The following is a 13,929-nucleotide window of genomic DNA, read 5'->3' as shown; positions in this document are numbered from 1 at the left end:
TTTCCTTTCCCTATTCTTATTCTGGCTCTGTGCTTGGAGTAATTTTTGCCACTAGTGTCAACCTCACATCACAGAGTTTGAGCTCTGTGCTCAGTGCCTGTGCCCTGGAGAAGCCCTCAGCAGAAGTGTAGAACTGGCTTTTCTTCTACGTCAACAGACAACAGGAGAGATTTGAGTCTGTGCATCTTGTCCTTTGGCACAAACAGCAGGCTATTCAGTAAATGCTCCACACCCATATTTTGCTCTTGGAGGTAGCAGTGCAGTACACGAGACCAATCCCCTTACTATTACAGAAGACTGTCAGCAATTTACTGGGAAACAGAGCTTAGAACTGATTTTTTTATCTATGGGTACTAAAACATATGAGCGAGATACTATGCTCTCTGTTACTCTGACAGGGGACACTTCTGCAAGGTGTTCCACGAGTGCAAGCACAATCTACTAGCAGCATTCCATGAACAGAGACAGCTAGCGCTGCTCTAGATCTGTTATGGTGTAAGCAGAACCCGGATGTGTCCTACCAGTTATCCCATACTCAAGTCTATGTATTAATTATACAGGTAGAATTCCTGTATTTAAGAACAATCAGAGTAATTTATCACTTTCAGAGAGCTGTAATTGCAAACACAACATAACCATTTGTCAGCTGTTTTAGATGGAAAGGAGTAGGCTGAGAGAAGTCAGCAGCCTCTCTGATCACATTTGCATTGAGAAGCCTTTTCATTACAGATCTGGTTTGTGGACCCTCCTCCCCCTCACAGCTCTTCGAGACTTCATGGGCTGTTTATTCAAAGAATGCCTGCACCTGACTGACCAAAGTTCTCCTGAGTTTTGTAAGGAGATGGAGCAAGTCAATGCTGTGAAAAGACAAAATCTCCACACAAACGAAGCCAGGTTTCTGAAAATACACTGCAGTGATCTTCAAAACTTTCACAAACTGGGAGCCATCAGATCAAAAGCCTAGCTTACAAAAGAACTTTCTTTGACAAAGGGGAGGAAGTCCTGGGTGAATTTTACTACTCAGAAAAATGCCTAGTAAGAGCAGACATACATACTCCCTACAGACCTACATATGGGACACGCTTTGGGAGATGCAGAAGGGGCGTATGTTTGTTGGCTACCATGGAGATGAGTGCAACAGAAGAGCCTAAATAGAAGAGAACATGTTTTGTTTTGAAGCCCTCTTGCAGTAAAGGTGCATGTTAAATACAGAGCTTCTAAGGGTTTCTTGCCAAAAGCTAACATTAATTGTTTAAGTTAACACTGCAATTAACACACAAACTAAAATAAATTCTTTCTTACTTCTTTTCTGTGTTTCTCAAAGGGAACCCATTGCTTCCTGAACTTCCCTGATAGCACACAAGCTCTGTTGTCCTTTTAAAAAGAGCAGCACAGCCTCTTCTCCATGGCTGATGAGCAAGGCTGGTGCATGCAGAATGGAGAGGAGTCCAGGCCTTTGGGTGCAACTAGCTTTGTTCTTTCTATTAAACCCTTCTTGTGACCAGGGTTGTGTTAATTGACATCTTTTTTGCCTTCTCCCAGAGAAGTCTGCCACAGTTCAAATGTAGGTAACCATGTTCCCTCCTTCAAGCTGTTGGAATTTACTATCATAGTGCAATTCAGTTTACAGTGTCAGTAAGATATGAGCTGCTGTATCATTTGAGACTGGTCTGGGACTGTGAAGTTTTGGGCAGCTTCCTGGGTGGTGGAACACATCATCTACCCATCTGACCCATTTTGCCTGGAGCTATCAGTACCCAGCCCCAAATGAGTCTTTCAAAAGACATTTTTATTTCAATTCAAACTACAGAGATTCACCCTATTAGCTCCAGAGGTGCCAGTTACAAGCCCCAGGGTGTCAGACAAAAATAGGAGCACAGGTACTTACACACCAGTAAGCCCCTGTGGTACGGGAACATCTCCTGGCCTGCAGCTCTATAGGTGGTTTTGAGACAACGTGTTGCATTCAGAGTAGTAATAAGGATCTCTCTCCCCCTAAGGAAAATAAAGAAAAAAAATTATGATCATTGGTAGAAATAGTGTTGATTTTTCTTAATGACAAATGAAATGAAGATTTGGGTAAGAATGATGGATGCTGCCAGTCAGAGCTCTTCTTGTTACAGCAGCCGATGTCTCTTTATGTACCCGTCTCATGAAAGTGTCAGAGATATTTAAAAAGAAAAAAAAAAGAAATATGCTAAAATTAAAATGGAGAAGAAAAAGTCATTTCACACATTTAATGGCATAATGAAGTCTTTTTAATGTAATTTTCTTTACTCTTCTGATTACATATTCACAAAGAGGATCTTCACTTCCATCTTTATTAGGCGCTGTGTTTGTCATCATTATGGGTTAAGTATTTTCATAAACATTTGATGAATATTAACCATTTAAAATAAAAAATAACAGTTTATTCTCACTGCAATGACTGCTGCACATGGAGATATTAATATTAGAGCAAGTCACATGAAATTACACACCCTGCAGCCCCATCCCTGCGTGCAAGGAAGCAGTGCAGATGCTAGGAGATGAGAGACTCTCAAACTGCTGAATGCAGAGGAGGTTGGAAAGCTGGATCCTAGCTAGACCCGTAACCTGGGGTAAGAGGTCATTAAGAATACTGATTCTCCCTGTCAGGGACTTGGTTTTCCTAGGTCCTTTCTGTAGGTCACAAAATAACCAGCTGTTTCTTTGCTACTTTACCAATGTGACTGCATTCTTCCCTTCCCTGTGCTTTCAGGGAGCTTATGCAGCCCAGGGTTTAATATACCATCCTGGTTAGTTTATATGCTGTCTCTAGTCGGTGCAAATGCCCTAACAAACACATTTTAAAACATAATCTGTTCTCTACAGCAGGGGAATGGCTTCCTAAAACAAACAGTTCCAAAGCCAAGTGCCACAGAAAGAAGAGGAGGAATGAGAAAAGAAGGTCTATTAGAAAGAGGATGATTCAGACAATGTTTTAGGCCCACTAGAGCACTGGTTATAATTTTGTTATAACTATATTTAATTTTGATCCCTTATTTTTGTTAAGAAAGGTTTATTTCTCAATGATGGAGTCATTTCCATGAAAGAAAATAATAATGTGTTCTATTTAACCCCCCACCCCCCAGCCCCGGCCCTGTTTCTTTTGCACCTTTCCCCATTTTTCTTCCTTCAACAAAATAAAAACATCACTGATGACATCCTAATTTCAAGGAAATACATGAAAGCTCATTTCCAACAGACGGCTATTGCAACAAAAATACCCTACCTGCTTCTCATCACCGAGCATCCTTGTTCCTCTCCTCACCCAGAGGAAACAGGAGGCAGCTGATAACCCCAGGGACTTCCCCACCTGTAAGCCAGTGGACACTGGCTCCCTGTTCCCTGTGAGTGCCCATGCCAGCACCAACTCACCCCAAGAGTAGGCAGCCATGGAAAATATATTTGTTTGTTTGTTTGTTTGTTTTAAGAGCAATATGCAAAAGCTGAGGGGAAAAGGATTACCTGCGAATCTTATAATACCCCTTCCCACCACCCCAAAGTGGAGAGCAATATTTTCAGTGCTATCAGACATTATTAGAAGGGCAGATTTGGAAAGTAGCAGAGGGTTACTCTTTTTGTTGCCTTCCCAGTCACAGACTGAGTCACTTGAACTAAATCCTGTAGGTAAGGGACCCAGAGCAGGCGACTGAAGAGCCCGAGGGCCCAATGCAAAACACCCTGCCTGACTGGAGAGGGTTAACAGTAGAATTACCGATGGATGTTTAATTAGGATTTGAGAGATGGGGATTGAGCATTAGGCTTGGGTTTGTTCAGGGCTCATGTGTGCTCAAGCACAGAGGTAATTTCGCATTGTACTTCGCGGTGTCCTTCGCGGCACTCAGCCAGCGCTCCTGACGGGAGCCACGCTGGCAGCAGCTGGAGTAAAAGCTCCACCTGGAGACAGCAGGAGCCTGCTGGCTTCCCTGGCTGCTCACAGCAGAGGCTACCAGTGAGGATTTGCTGCCAGAGCAGGGGGCTCAGGAATGCTCAGCCCTGGAATTAGTGCCTCTCTTGCTCCCCTGCTACGGCCCAGACACTTCTTTTCCTTCCAGTGCTTAGGGCTGCTAATTCCCATCCCCACAGGAAGCCAGGCAGCACAGTGCAGGAACATGAGCGATTGCAGGTCTGCAGCAGGGGCACAGAGGAGAGCCAAACTAAAGGGAAAAGGAGAACTCGAGCAAAACCACTGGCCATGGTGCCCCAGAGCTACCCAGGGGATAAGACTGAGGCTGGACCCCCCTCCTGGCACGCTGCAGCCTGCTTGCAGCCAGCACAATGCTGTCTCCAAGTGGATAATTCCAGTGTTCCCTGCAGCTGCAAGAGAGGACTTTCTGGGAAAATAAAGTCAGATGTGATTGGTTTCCCTTTGGTTTGAAGCTTGTTTTCCAGCCCTTCTGTCTAATTTGCATCGTCTCAACTGACTGTTCTCCCAAGAAAGCTGCTGAGGTCACTGGTACAGGGGGATGAGCAAGGAGGCAAGAAATAGCTCCTGGGAACCACTCACCCATTCTCGTCTGGGTCAGGTTTTGAAATTCACATCTTGAGGAGAAGTTGGCAGCACGGTATAAGGTTTAAACACCAGGACTGATGCATAAACTGGTATTTGGCCTCAAGCTTCTGAGTGCTAGAAAGCAAATGTATCCTCTTCTTTCTGGCTAGTGACTTAAGCACAAGGGGCATTCCCACTAACTGGAACACCATTGTCCACATTGCCAGTGCAGCCCTTGGTATGGTTTTGGCTCAGACCAGTCAGCAGCATCCCAGAGAACTGGAGACAGCCTAAGGTTTGGCATGGAATTAGGTCCTTTCCAGAGGAAGGTGAGTTTTTATATAGCAGCAGGACATTACAGGCTAAGCAGCCTCAATATCAAGAAACTTTTCTCAGATGTATCTCATTCCTTGGCACAGGTGCAAGATTTTTCAGTGAAAGTCTGCTGAGGATTACCCACTCAAGAGAAGGGCAATCCTCTGCAGGAGCAGGCTTTCTGCAGCTGGGCTAAGCCCCGTGAAGGTGTAAGACCTGCTCCTTGGCCTGGATAAAGCCTTTCAAACTGGGTGGGAATATAAAAGTACAGTTTGGTTTAGTAGTGGAACAGAGACTCAAAGACATGGAGGGAAAAAGTCCTTTAAGCTGTTAAAACGTGGGTGCTGTAGAGCCTGGGTGGCAAGAACAGAGGTGACAAGAGAAATGTTCAGTTCTGGCTTGCATGGCCCTGTCTGGAAAGCAAAGCTCAGTGTCTCTAAATAGTCTAAAGCTAGACTGGTTTGTTATTAGTGGAAACCAAGCCCTTGCATGTTATTAGTCAGCAGATGGTATATAAATGTGATGTCAGGAACCAATCTAGCACGACCCACGGCAAGACGGGATGATTAAACAGGGAAATGAAACAGAGCTGAGGAACGTCACCAAAGAGCCAGCACAGAGGGACTGGGAGCCCCAGGAACACGGGGGCTTCAGGCTGCACGAAAAAGCTTTGCCAAAGAAAAAAGCAAGCAGTGAGTCTGTAAACAGAGCTGACCACAGGGGATAAAGATGAAATAGAAGCAGACTTTTTTACTGTCTCAATCAGGAAGAAAAAAGTGACAAGAACTGACTGAGACGCTGAAAAGTGAGTGATATGCTATTGCCAAGAATAATGCTCAAAACACTGTAACAGCTGATAGAGGTACTGAGCGATGCGAACCCAGACAGAATAAGACTTCAGAGACATCTCTCGGCTGAAGAAAAAAACAACCAACAAACTAACCAAAAGCCTTCAGCAACAGAAAAGGGAGCAGATGTTAGTGCCAAGAGCACTATGCTCCACAGGCAACTTTGGAGACTGCCGGCAGCAACTCCTGGTGAAAATGGCAGGTACACCTCTCCCCAAGAATACAAACACAGCAGAGGCTTTCCTTACACTAGCATGCCTACAGCAAGCCCTCACCTTTCTTTATTCTTATTTAGGACAAAAGTTGTTCCTCAAGAACTAGCCCAGAAGGGCTAAGAAGTCTCTCTCTCTTCCAGCCCCCTCACATCTGTGCAAGAGACAGAGAGTCTTCTCTACTTTCTCACTAGTGTCCTTGTCATTTTGAGCAACGTTGTCCTAACTTAATCCATCAGGTTCCAGGTTTGTTGTAAAAAGAAACCTGTATCAAACTCCTCCCAGAGAGAGAAGCAGGTGACATTCCATATCCAAGGAACTCAGGGCTCTTTCCTCATTCTTCATTTAACTGTCTGAGTTTGAGCCACCGCATTTGAACCACCACCATACAACCTAACAGTCCTGATGGGGACATCTTCTGGACAAGCCCCTTCAGGCAGATGGACAATAGGCTAGGCCAGCTCCATCAGACCTCTGTGAGCGTAGCTGTACCATGAGATGTGCCTATCAGTGCACAGATGCACTTCTGGGAGAGGTCTGGCCATGCTGGCCCTGGCTAGCTAGCACTGCTTGCAGTGTAGCACCCAGACAGCTTGACAGCTTCCAGACACAGCTGGCTCAGCTCTGGCTTGGGCATCTCTTCAGGATTCAGCCAGCATCATGCAAGTGCCTCTGCAGTAGAAGGGCACCCAATCTGCACCCAGCAATCCAGCGCCATGCTCCACACAGACCCAGGAGGAGGCTCCTCTGCTGGTGGTGGGTGTATTTTTATTTATTCCTTTATGCATATATACATTGTCATGTATAATTAATCCTTCTGCAGTGCTTCTTTTTGGATGTTGTATGGGATTTTTATTTTTTCCCATCACATCTTTTTTTCCCCTCTCTCTCTCTTTAGCATAAGCCATTTGCTTTATTATTTTCTCCTCACAATCACCCGTCTTCTCTTTCCATTCAGTTTTGACCACTCTCCCACCTCTCTGCCATATAGGTCATTCCCCCTATCTCTCTTTCCTTCCTTGTCTCCCTCCCTCCTTGCTCAGCGTAGGCCACCCCCTCCACCTCCCTCTCCGTCTCCTGTCAGCAACGCAGTTTATCGGCAGTTGCAGTCTCATCTATCAGTCCAATTCATCTTTCGCTGCAGCCTTTGGGGGAGAGCGAGAGGAAAAACCACAAGCTGCCTTCCTAAAGAAACCAGTGGCAGCCAGGGGCATTAATATGAGAAGCTTGGGAAGGTGTCGTTTTTCACTCAAGCTGACATTTAAGCTGTTTCATAAATATGAAATCAAACCAAGGGCCCAGATGGGCCTCCACCCCCTCCTCCTTTAACTAAGAGCGTCTGTGATACTCTCTTCACCAGCTTAAAGCAAGGGGATGACAGGAGCAAATCCTCTGGAGATGAAGGATGGAAGGAGTGACTGTTCTCGGTGATGGCACCTGGGATGTTTACACTCATCTCAGCACAGAGCCAACAACCCGTACAGGGGAGCCATCAGTCACTAGTGATAGTGGTAGTTTGTTCGAGATGGGATTTTGCTCCAAGTGCGCAGGGCAATGGGGTGGATGTTCTCCCTCGTGCTCCTGCAAAGGAAGGTGGATCTTTTTCCATCAGCAATTCTCTTAGCACCACGGCTCTGTTTCACATACACATGGATCCTGATTTTAGGAGAGGAGGAGGTATGAAACCCTGTTCCTGGTTTGCTTTAGGAGTGTGGCCTGCTTATACCACCCCAGTCCCTATCCAGCCTGTGGTACCATCATGCTGTGTGATACCTCGAGCACAGCATGTCCCAGGGAACCAGCAGTTTTCAGAATAATTTACTAGACCGGCTAAGAGGGCTGTAACCTCACCTTCCTCTGCACTTCCATTAGGAACAATTCCTTTCATGGCTAGGCTGAAGAGGTGTCCTGGGCACCTGTTAATGACCACAGGTCCCAAGAGCATGGTAAGGAATGTCTCTGAGCATGCTTGCAGCATTTGGATCTGTTTTGATCTGCTCACTCTGCTGTTCCTACGAATCCACACTGCATGCAGAGGCAAGGGGAGAGGGCCACAGCCTGAGCAGAGAAGATGTGGATACGGAACCTTTTTATATGCTGCTAGTTATTACTGGCAGTAATACAGCTCCTTGGGATCCAGACAGTGAAGTTAAATTCAAGCAGCTTTTCACCCTCCCTCATGTTTGGCCTAATTATATGTTTACAGAGAATAATGGTCTCCTCCCACTTTCCGTTTGACTAGAATGAACATGGCAGCCTTGTTTCCTCTAACATGATGGGCTCATCTTTCCTCTGATTATTCCAGCTTCCCATGTTGGCAATTGTTCCAGTTTTAATTCTTCTCTCTTGAAAATGATTGACAAGAATGATACCAATTGTTCCAAGTGATGTCTCTATTTCTTTCGTGCAGCAACCACAGTACTCCCTTGTTTGTATTGTATGTCCCTCCCCTGGCACATCCTAAGATCTCATTTACCTCTTGCATGGCCATTTCAGGTTGTGAGCTCATGTTTGTGCTGTGATTGACTGGAACAAGCAAGTCTTGTCTCCTGTTTTCTTGTTTCAAACGGATAAGCTTTCAGTGTGTAGGTGAAACTCTCACTCCCAGTGCCCAAATCTGTGGCCTTGCTTTTCATAATGCTATTCTACCTCACACTGACCCAATCCTCACAATACCCTGTGTGGTATTCTGGTGATTCGATGATACTGCCTGTTAAAGTTAACCCACTCCTAACTTTAGGCCAAAGTCATCACTGAAAACATGGATCTCATGATCAAATCCTTTTACCTCCCTCCTGCACAGCCTTCTCCTTCCCCTCTTTCACCAGTTCTTTAGTCACCTCACAATTCTTGCACTAACACTCATCTTCTCACATTTAACTAATAATTTCCCAGGTGGCACCATACCACATTTTAATGAAGTACAGATAGAGGAGATCTACTGTATTTCCCTTGTCTAGAACATCACTTACCTTATCAAAGACAGATATCAAGTTAGTCTGGCACAATCTCTTTTTGATAATGGTATGTTGCGCTATATCCCATTTTCTATTCCATGTCTTCAATTATTCTTTCTGACATAATTTGCTCAGAATCTATCTATGCCCTTGAGGCCAAAATATCAAGCCCACAGCTGCCTAGTTCACTCTCCCTCCCTTTCTTAAATACAGGTACTACATTTCCTGTTACTCAGGCAGAGGAAAAATCCCAGTGATTGGATAGATTTATTAAAAAACAAACAAAATCTACCAGACCTGTGATTTCATGGGACAGCTGGGTATGGTGATTTCCCAGCCTCTCTGGTTTGAACACTGTAAGCTCTCTGAATTGTTTCCATCTTGTATGTAATTATCTCCCTTTCAATATGTTTATTGCCACTAGTCCACCTGACTTTGCCCCACACTCTATACTACTGCTCTTATAGGCAAAGTATTCCTCTACTTTAGAGCTGTGCAAACTTCTCTCACTATATATGGAGGCTCCACTACTTTTTTTTTTTTTTTTTTTTTTTAATTGTGCTAAGGATCTTTCTGCTGTTTCATTTCCTTTGCAGGGACTAACTCAGTTTGACTTCTGGCAATTCTCACTTCATTCCTGCACTTCCTGACCTCCCAAGACATACCTTTCTTTGTTGCTTAATCCCCTTTCCAAGGCTGCCTTGATGTGCAGGTGGACTAGGCAGTTATCAAGAGCAGCAGGCTGCTGGGGGGTAATACAAGAGCCACAGACCTATTGCTTGTTTGGCCTATGCCAAGCGCTGCAGAGTTAGCTCTGCTGTGATTACCAACACAGGCAGGGTCAGGGTGGCAGCTACTATTGCAGGAATATGCCCTCCAAGCAACAGTAGCTGCTGGTCCTATCCCCTGCTCCTCTGGACGGCAGTCAGAGAAGTAAGGTAGGCTTTTCTCTCACATCCCCCTACTAGCCCCATTTCTTTGCTTCCTGTCCCCAAGCCTGGAACCTCCCTTTCATAAATGTCACCACAAGCAGGAGCCTGAGAGACACAGAGGGATAAGTGCTTTGGGGTCAGAGCAGAAACAAGACACTTTTGTAGCCCCAGAAGACAGCTGTTGAGAAGACAGTTGTTGCAGGGGTACCGCATGGTGGAGGAAGAGTGAAAGACTTTTTGGTACATTGGAGGGACGTAGATTTGATGGATGGACTACTTGGTGGGTAAGGAATTGGCTGGATGGTTGCACTCAAAGAGTTGAGGTCAATGGCTCAATGTCCAAGTAGAGATCTGTAATGAGTGGTGTTCTTCAGGGGTCAGTATTGGGATCAGTGCTGTTTAACATCTTTGTTGATGACAAGGACAGTGGGACTGAGTGCACCCTCAGCAAGTTTGCTGATGACACCAAGCTGTATGGTGCGGTCACCATACTGGAGGGAAGGGATGACATTCAGGGGGACCTGGCCTGGCTTGAGAGGTCGGTCTGTGTGAACCTTATGAAGTTCAACAAGACCAAGTGCAAGGTCCTGCACATGGGTTGGGGCAATCCCAAATACAAATACAGGCTGGGAAGAGAATGGATTGAGAGCAGCCCTGAGGAGAAGGACCTGGGGGTGTTGGTGGATGAGAAGCTCAGTATGAGCCAGCAACATGTGCTTGCAGCCCAGAAAGCCAACTGCACCCTGAGCTGCATCAAAACCAGCAGGGTGAGGGAGGTGATTGTCCCCCTCTGCTCTTGTGAGACCCCACCTGAGTGCTGCCCCCAGCACAAGAAGGGCATTGATATATTAGATTGATATATTAGAGCAAGTCCAGAGGAGGGCCATAAGGATGATCAGAGGGCTGGAACACCTGTCCTATGAAAACAGGCTGATAGAGTTGGGATTCTTCAGCCTGGAGAAGACAAGGCTCTAGGGAGACTTCATTACAGCCTTCCAGTACCTAAAGGGACCCTACAAGAAAGCAGGAGAGGGTTGGATTCGAAGCCAGGTTGGATAGGGATTTGGGCAACCTGGTCTAATGGAAGGTGTCCCTGCCCATGGCAGGGGGGTTGGAATTAGATGACCTTTAAGGGCCCTTCCAACCCAAACCATTTGGTGATTCTCTGACTCCTTTCTCTAACTACGTTTCCCTGAAACCTCCTGTATCTCCTTTACAACCTTCCAGCTCATCCTGTCTCCTCCCATCCTGCTCTGCACTACCACTGGAAATTACTTTTTTGGTCTTCATCTACAGGGATAGCAAAATTCAGAAATTTGTTAATATTACAGAGAACATGCTGCTTCCACCCTCCGTTGTTCCTTCTAGGCTCTCTGTTTATGGTCAAGATGTTTTAAAGTTAACCTTTTAAAAATAAGTTGGTAATTCATTTCCTCCAAGTGTGCTCCCTTTTCTTGGGATGCAAATTCCAAATATTTTTGCACTATCCAGTTCTGTGTATTCCCCCTGTCCTCTTTAACAGTCTCTGAGCTCCCAGTCCAGCTGACTTACTGATTTCTTTGCTGACACAAAGTTTGCCCTTTGGAAACAGAACAAAACTCTCAGTTATGATTCATTCTTATTTATCCAGCCACTCAATTTGAACTGAACTGAACCATTTAGCTGTAGGATTTGAATGGACCTTTAGAGCTCACGTAGCCCATCTCTGCCTCAAGCGATGATCAGCTGTCCAGACCTCCATCACTTCTGACAGGCATGTATTTAACCTGCTCTTGTAAACCTCCACTGGCAAAGACTCCATAACCTCCCCAAGCAATCTGTTCTTTATATTACTCTCCTCATCCTCCAGAAGTGTTCCCTAATGTCTCATCTGAATCTTTTTTCCTGCAATTTAAGACCATTATTGCTTGTCCTCTCTACCATGGACACACACACAAAAAAAGGTTATTGTCTTCATGGCAGCTTCCTCCTTCCTCATAAAACCTTTTGTTCCTCTCTTCACAGGCTAAGCAGCTTCCAGTTCATTCAATCTTCCCTCATGCATAGTGGTTTCTACATCTCTGAGCATTCCTGTTTTTCACTTCTGGACTAAGTTCAGGAGACCCATGCCTTTCTTAAAATGTAGTGTCCACAACTTAATGCAGTTGATGCTGAATTAGAAAAGGATTACTTCACACATCTTACATGTGACGCTCCTATTTATACATCCCAGTGTGATGTTTGCTTTCTTCACAACAGTTGACTTATTATTATTGACTCAGGCAGTCTGTGATCCACTGTAACTCTCAATATTCTTCTCAGCAGAACTACACCTGGCCACTCCTGTCTTGTGCTGCTACTATTGATTGTTCCTCAGTTCAGCACCTTGTACTCACAATCACAGAACTCATCGCCATTGATCTGCCTCCCATTTTTTTTTTGCAAATTATTTCTCCAGTCTCTCTAGATCATTTTGAATTTGAATCATGTTTCCTGTAGCATGTGCTTGCGTATTCAATGAGGTATTCTAACATTTACTAAGGGCATGCATTATTCCATAACCTATGTTATCAGTGACCATGGTATCCAACTTGATGGATCCTTCTAGTCAGCCAGTGAATTGCTGATAACTGTTTTACAAGTATGGTTTTCCAAATAGTTTTGAATCCATAACACAGTAATTTTATACAGGCTGCATTTCTCTAGCCAGCTAATGGAAGCCTCACATGAGGCAGTGTCAAAACCTAACAAGTCAAGGTGCTTTGTCGTTATCTACAAGGCTTGTTACCTGTCAGAGCAGGAAATCAGGTTGGCTTTATACAATTTGTTCCTGACAAAATCAAATTGTCTGTTATTTACCATGTTGCTATCCAGCTCATGATCAATCTATTGTTAGGTCCCACATAAAGCTCTCCTGTAAAATTCTCTCTGCTAACTGAAATCAACGCTAGAGTAGCAGCACCTCTGATGGGTCTCAGTGATTATTTGGTGATGAAGTCTTTTAGCTCTCACATTCAAGAATAACCAGGCCCTACTTTTACTAATAGCACTTATTTTACAATCTAAATTTCAGAAAATATAGTCTTCTAAACTGACACAATTCCTAGGTATTTTTTTCTCTCTCTCATACATGTTAAAGCAATTTATGGTATCATGGACTAGAGTAGAGACCCAAGTGTAATAAAGTCAGCATTCTTCCAGTTTCTCCCCAAAGCGATTTTACTCCCAAACCAATTCCATTTTAGCTTTGCTGCTACTTATTTGCCCATCACACCCTTAATGTCCCAACTAACTTCATCTTTGTTTCTGTCTTGCCTGAAAAGCATACACCCTTCAATACCTATATTCCAGTCTTAATTGCTACTCTGTTTCTTATGTTTTTATAATAACCACTTAATAACAAACAGGTATTTTACTCCAATTTTCACATTCCTTGGATTAATGTTAATGCACCTTGGCTGGTTCAGCATAATCTTGCCCCATTTCCTAGCTAAATTATGTACAAACATTTCCTGAAGAGTATCACTAATTTCACCACTGTTCCAGCCAGCATTTGTATTCTCATTTTCCTGGCCCTTTCCCCCCTTTTGTTACACATCCATCTACAGCTATGTACTATTTTACTCCATGTTGCTTTTTCTGTGTATTAAATAAACAAACAAACATAGGAACAAATATTATACAAGCCTATCCCAAACTACTGCTCAGTTTCCTAGACCAAGACCTTACTATTAATTGTGCTACATCAATGCCAGAACTGAGCCTCCAAGTCACACAGGAGTCTCTCCCTGGAGGATGCGAGACACTTTTGGGAATGCCTCTCAGTGGTAAGGCTGTCTGAAAACCTTCCCAGTAATATCAGTCCTGGGACAGCCTTTCTTACTGTCTCTGTGCATGCAAGAAATTCCACTCAGCTTCACCAGAGCACTCTCCTTAGAGGCACAGATATTTTTGACCTTCTCTGGTGGGATTCTGGAGTAATACTTGTCCTGGCATGAAGCATAACTCCTGGATTTTTTTCACAGTTCTGTTCTCATTTGCTTTTTTTTTTTTTTTTTTTTTTTTTTTTTTTTTGGGTTTTTGGGTTTTTTGTTTTTTTTCAATTTGCCGAATTAATTTTGTATGGATTTTTTTTTTTTTTTTTTTACAAAAAAAAAAAAATAAAAAAAA

At 44.2% G+C, this 13,929-nt stretch overlaps 1 long non-coding RNA gene across 2 annotated transcripts in view; it reads right to left on the bottom strand.

Moving 5' to 3' along the window:
- LOC118160265 overlaps positions 1-13,929 on the bottom strand; it is a 234,671-nt gene that overhangs the window by 67,252 nt on the left and 153,490 nt on the right. For both annotated transcript variants that reach the window (XR_004747383.1, XR_004747384.1), the window contains one exon: positions 1,889-1,995. This is a non-coding gene — a long non-coding RNA (uncharacterized LOC118160265). The remainder of the gene's footprint in view (positions 1-1,888; positions 1,996-13,929) is intronic.

This window comes from Oxyura jamaicensis, chromosome 1 (assembly GCF_011077185.1).
Source record: "Oxyura jamaicensis isolate SHBP4307 breed ruddy duck chromosome 1, BPBGC_Ojam_1.0, whole genome shotgun sequence".
Classification (NCBI taxonomy): domain Eukaryota; kingdom Metazoa; phylum Chordata; class Aves; order Anseriformes; family Anatidae; genus Oxyura; species Oxyura jamaicensis.
The sequence above is the reverse complement of the archived record's forward strand: the minus strand, read 5'-3'. Positions and strand labels throughout refer to the sequence as shown.